Source organism: Penaeus japonicus, unplaced genomic scaffold (genome assembly GCF_977035675.1).
Source record: "Penaeus japonicus unplaced genomic scaffold, GWHDUDI00000001_assembly GWHDUDI00000037, whole genome shotgun sequence".
Classification (NCBI taxonomy): Eukaryota; Metazoa; Arthropoda; class Malacostraca; order Decapoda; family Penaeidae; genus Penaeus; species Penaeus japonicus.
The window spans coordinates 20,037,310-20,044,243 of NW_028234439.1; positions in this window are offsets into that span (position 1 = coordinate 20,037,310).

Genomic DNA, 6,934 nt, shown 5'->3' on the forward strand with positions numbered 1-6,934 from the left:
TTGAAACTCTCCGAGGGCCGATGGCATAAACATCTCATGAAAGGCCGTGGCCCCGGGAGAAGAGAAAAGAAGAAGAAGAAGATGTAGAACCAGGCATAACACGAAAGGCGGTGCAGAAGGAGGGGGGTCCGAAGTACTGGTGTGATCACTGCCCTCCCGACCTGTCTCCCAGAAGCGACATTTGTTTTAAAACGAAGAAATTGGTAATAAAAGTAATACATAAAAAAATAAAAAGATACTACTTCCGCTAACTCAGAAGCCACAATTAGTTGTAAAGAAGAAAAGGTAATAAAAAGTTAAAGATAAATAAAAAGAGAGAAAAAAAAATATAATTATATAACATATCCCATAATGCAAACAATTCCCCGCAAATTAAAATATAAAACACACACGGTACGTTAGTGTGAGTGAGTGTGTGGATATATATATTATAAATATAAATATATAATATATAAATATATATATAAATATGATAACTAAATCTATAGATATAGAGAGAAGAGAGAGAGAGAAGAGATAAGAGAGAGAAGATTACATATATATATATAAATATATATGAATATATATATATATATATATATATATATATATATATATATATACTACGAGTATAAGTGTCGTGTGAGAGATTACGTGTATGAATTAAATAGTGTACGTGTGTGTGTGTTGAGTGTTCGAGTGTGCCCGCAACGTGAAGTAAATGTGTGTGTGTGTTTGGTTTATGAGATAATAGGATGAGCTGTGTTGTGCCAATGTGCAATGTCTCGTAGGCGTGTGTGAACCTGTGATGAGCATGAGGAGTGTGTGTATGAAAAGTGTGGTATTTGTGTGTGTGCGTTCGGGTCTCGGAGTGTGATGGAGTGAGTATGTTTAAGTGAGAAAGTGAAATTGTATGAATGAAGTGGTGTGTGATGGGGCTGTGGGGGGGGGTTTAATATTGCATATATTGAGTGTTTGATTTTTTTGTGAAGTGTGAAATTGTTGTTTACGGTTTGTGTGATTTTGTGATTGTGTGTGAGTGTGTGTTGAATGAGAGTGCGTGTGTGATAGTGTGTAGGCGTGTGTCCCTGCGTTCGTGTTGTGTGTTTGCAGTGAGTGATTTGTGATTGAGTATGAAGTGCTGTGAATAGAGTGTGTTGTGAGTGAATATGTGTAAGTCAAGTGTGTGGTGTGTTCTGAGAGTGATTTGTGTTAAGTTTGTCTGTGTGTGAAAGTGTGTGGTGGTGTGATTGAGTGTGGAGTGTGTATGCATAATAGTTGTGTGCATCTTAGTGAGTGTGTAATGTGAATTGTGCATGCGTGTGCTTGGTGTGTTATGCTTGCCTGTGTGATTTCCTAAAAAAATATATATATAATATATATATATATATATATATTATTATAAATATTATATATATATATATATAAATATAGTTATTTCCACAGATTTTGGTTTTGGTTTGCAGATGTTAAAAAAAAAATATTTTTTTTTTAATAAAATAAAATAAAATGGCGCCGCGACAATTTGCAATTGCAGAGATGATCATTTTTTTTTATATCATTATTATTATAATATTTTTTTATTAATCTTTTTTATCTTTGTTATTTTCCCTTTTTGCCTTTTGCATATTAGATAAAGTGATAAACATAAACACGATCTGAATATCTATTTGTTGCTTTAATGGGAGAAAGTTTGATTTTATTTTATTCCACGCATTTTTTAGGATTCCTTTTTTAGGAATCTCACACAGGCAATCATAACACACACCTCTCACACATTTACGCAATACACACACACGCACATATTCAAACTCCACACACGCACTCTTATGCACACACACACTCAATCACAACACACACACACACGCACTCTTTCACACACAGAACAAACATACACACACACTCACATCTCCCGATCACACATACATACACACACACATACATCTTTCCGCACACAGACAAACGATACACATCACGCACACAACACAACACACACAGGGAAACATTCTACGCAACACGCACACACACCACACGCACACTCACAGACCAAACATACATATACTCACAACCTCCCGTACACTCACACATATTCACCTCCACACACACTCTCATTTCACAGACAACTCTTACTGAATCACGGGACACTCACTCACACACACATTCACGAACCCCCAGACACACGCCTACGAACACTATCACACACACACATCATCATTCACACAACACTCACACACAATCACAAACTCACACATACGTAAACACACAAATTCACATGCCTCGAATCTCTCTTCCCTCTTTCTCTCTCTTATTTTCATTTTTTTTTTTTCTTTTTTTTTCTCGTCTCTTTCCCCTCTCTCTGACTCACCTTTCACCTCACTCATATCCGCTCTCTCTCTCCTCTCACAACAACTTAGCTTCCACGTCACTCTCTCTCTCTCCTTCCTCACCCTACTCTCAAACTCATACTTCTTCCTTACTCTCTCACTCTACTTACATCGACTCACTTTCACTCTCTCTCCACTCTCCTCTCTGTTTCTCTCGTCTCTACCCCACTCCCTCTTCTTCTCCATTTAAGCCAAAATTCTCTCCTCCCCCTCCGCTCTCTCATATCTGGCAATATTTTTTCCTTAAAATAGTCAAAATAATTTTTATTTCCTCTATTTCAAATTCTAAAGGCTTTCATTTAAATCATGAAGGATTTTATTGTAGAATTCACCGCTTTCCCTTTCCTTTTGAGCTTAAATCCCCCCCCCAAAAAAAAAAAATAATAAAAAAAAAAAAAAACAGAGGAATCGCTTATCTTAGGATTTTTATTATATTTATTTATTTATATCTTTAATGGCCTTATAAAAAAAAATGCGGTCCTTCTATCAGTGTATGATAAGGAAAATATAAATGATTACGAAATATATGTATACATTTTTTTAAAAAGATTTGTGTCGCTAAACCCATTTGTCGTGTGGTCGTAGATTCCGTCGTGTTTTTAGCCCTACGACGCGTTGGTATTGAAATGCCAACTTGCAAGCGCGTGACTTGCACTTTAACATCGGTGCTGTATCTTCACTCGCTGGTTTTCATTACCTTCCTCATTATTAACATCTCGTTTATCTTTACCTTTTTTTTTTTTTACTTTATACATATATGTATGTATGTGTGTGTGTGTGTGTGTGTGTGTATGTGTGTGCGTGTGTGTGTGTGTGTGTGATCATCAGCATCATCATCGTTGTCATCAAAATCATCATAACCATCATCATCACCATTACTAATCAATCGACAAATATCAAAAATCAAAACATCAACGGAGACATACATCACAGTCACACTGATACTACCACAAACAACAATCATCCCTCTACTATCATCACCATCATCACCACCATCATAATAATCATCGTCAGTGTTATTAGCATTATCACTATCCTCTCTCTCTATACATATACAATATCTAAAACAATGGTGATTATAACAATAAAAAGATAGAAGAGATCGCCAAAGGACAAAAAATCAGTACTGTTGGTCGAAAAATGCAAGTTTTTAATTTATGTTGATGATAAAGAAATCAGCGTCTTTCGTAATCAAGAAGCAAAATAATTGCATGCTTCTCATTCGTTAATTTTGTCTCAATAAACACCGATACTTACCGTTCCACTCTACGAAGTCGACGATCTGTGGAAACAAGTCGACAAGATGCCCAAGGCAGAGGCGCCATTTTATTTTTATTGGGGGGACCTGATATCCTCTACATTATTATCTCCATTGCTCTTTAATGTTGCTCTTATAATGTTGACATCATTCTTATTAATGTTTTATTAACATTTCGTATACAATTTTTTCAATGACATATTACTAGACTTAGCCTTGCCTTACCCTTGGTTAGTCTCCGTGGGTTTTTCTCTTATATTACGCCATCGCAAAATTAACCCATTGCGTACTGGTGTCAAGACATACATGTCGGCACCGATTAGGCCTAAGATACGGGTGTCAATGCGTACATGACGTGACATAGGGATCTGCTCACAGATGAAGCACGCACAGAGTCATAAAGTATTACGGCTGTAATGGCACTAACTCTAGAGCTACAGGGTTCCATAGTCAGCCTAAACCCGCATTTTATGATGTATTTATGGAACAGTATTGTTTGGGCTAGTCTGTGCTACCCAGAGGGCGGAGAAAACCCTTTTCCCGTCCCTTTAATTTTTAGCTGGTGCCGCTAGTGTCGTTTACCACCTGCCTTGACAACCAGTTAGGTCGTTAGGCACCCCGTCGGCACTGGGTTAAACTGGGTAATGCTTATCTAATCTATTCCCTGAGCGAAATGATTTAAAGAAATCATTGTTTTTTTTCTGGAAAGTCACATAAATGACATGCTACTGTATGGCTTGTCTGTCACTTTATACACATACACACACACACACACACACTTTTTTTCTCCTTTAAAAAGAATTATATTGAGTAATACTGTTATTTCACTGGTAGATGACAATCAGACACTCTCAGTAAATAGTATTTGGACTCTTTAGATATATGAAAAAAAAATGACACTTTTCATCTGTGACAGATTTCCTCTTGAAAAATAGAAATAAACAAGATTTAAAAATATTATACAGGGATCACCTCCTTTGACCTTCACAACTTCACTAATAAACAACTTACTGTATGTCTATTCCTAACTAGAGATGGATGGGGCATTTTTTCTGGATAAATATCCAACAAAACTATCAGGAAAAATGAATCTATTTCTTAGAACACCTTGTTTACAAGACAATAACCAATGGAAAGCTACCTTTAAAAGTATCATAAAGAAAACATGTATCACACTGATTACTGTTTCAGAATCAGTTTCAAAATCAGCTGTCCTGTATCACAAATATGTTTGTGCATTGCTGTATTGGTTGCAATACCAGCTTCTCCCCCATTGTATGGAGACCAAAGGTGGTAAATGAACAAAACGAAGCTCTATTCTGCCAGAATTGCTCTGGGAGGATGGCCCTCCTTGGACCAATCAGACAATATAAAAACCTAACTTGCAACTGCCAGGAATGCATGTCATCCACATTCCATGTCTCAGAAGTTTCCGTATTAGGCATGCTTAGCCACAGTAATCCCTAGCAAATGAATATCTTCGTCGTATTAATGTTGATACGATTGCTACAACATAACATAGTTTGGTGTTCCATGATCCTACAACCCTAACATGCTGGCAACGGTATCCTGGTAATTATTGAAAAAGCTTAAAAAAATGAATTGATAGCATGAATATACAGGTGAACAATGCGGCACAATTGGCCATGAGAATCACAGAGCGTTATTGTGTTTTGGGATAAAATCTTCTGGACACCATAAAGTTCTATAACCATGATTTTATCAATTCAGTTACAGGACTAACTGTGCAGTTAAGTCATCATAAAATTACAAACTTTCCAATTTCTTCCCAACTGTCCAGATTAAGACACATCAGATCAAGCGACACCTCGCGCTCTGGCCAAGCCCAATAAGTTTTCGGGGATATCTACAATCTCTATCTTGACATAACGTACATAGTGGAGATTGGTTTACTTTCCCGGGGCAAAAAAGTGCGGAGGTTACGGCACTGCCGATCGCCATTGATTTAAAAGGTGATTGTGGCTTTACCTCTCCTTTACAGATTATCTTTACCAAATAAAGTTGTTTATGTTTTCTTTATGGCCACTTCTTTTACTCTGTCCCTAAGTTCACAGAGTCCTATATAGCCACGGACACCAACTGGAAACTTGAGGGACAGGGAACATGTTTTCTTTATGCTCCTGACAGCACGGACTTGCCCAAGAAGAAACTTCCCTTAAAATCATCAGAAAACAAGGGTTTAAGCCAACTTTAGAAAGCCGTACCTCAGAAACTAGCACCTTGAGGGTCATAAAGCCTTACTACTCACCGTGAGCACGTTTTAACCGTGACTACTCCCTGAAGTAGCGACATGTACAGACTAATGCCTGTCTTCAAGGCCTGGCCAGAGCAGTCATGACACCTGTTCACATTGCGGTTGACTATCAAGCTCCTTACATTACAAATATCCAATGAAAACCTGGTACGAAGATAACATGCTCTTTGCCAAATTCTCGACACGAGCTATCACAAAACCCTATTCATTTCTTAGACAACCAAGGAAACAGACAACAATAACCCATACAAACAAACTGTACCACCTAGACACATTTCAAAAAAGCAAAAAGCGAGAAAACAGTCCAACAAAGACAACAAGACCAAAAGAAACAAAACAAGGAAATTAGCAAACCAACACAAGACTATCGTACCAACACTTAGGAAAAAAAACAAAAAAACACATAACAGAAATTCCTCTACTTCTCAACCCACACAAAACTTCAGAGCCACAGGAAGATTCAAAAAAAGGGGAGATTTCAAGAAGATGACCAAGACAAAAATAACACAAGAAGAAGAAGAAGGAAAAAGAGAGAAGAAGAAGTAGAAGAAGCAGTTATCCATCCATCACGTCGACCACACGAAGAGAAAAAAAAACACTTATTATTCCCCTTGTCCACACTTATCACTGACAGTTTCGTGTTTCCCCCCTGCAGGACAGAACCCTGCGCGCCCGAATTCCCATTCCCCCCCCGCCAAGACGCAAACGAACACACCCCAAGTTCCTCGAAAGACACGAAACGACGAACGTTTATCCCTGACGAAAAGCGGCAGGACTCCCTCCTTCCTTCCGTCGCGATGCCGCGTCCGGAAACTGCCATTTCTCTTTTATTTACTTCTAGGATAGAAAAACAAAAGCAGACATTTTACGGAAGGGCGGAAGACAGACACAAAACCTCCCACGACTGCCACGTGCTTATTACCAAGCCACCGGAATGATACTTACTACACTATAACAACGTAGAGTTTCTTTCAAATATTCATCAACTAGGTTTGAGAGAGAGAGAGAGAGAGAGAGAGAGAGAGAGAGAGAGAGAGA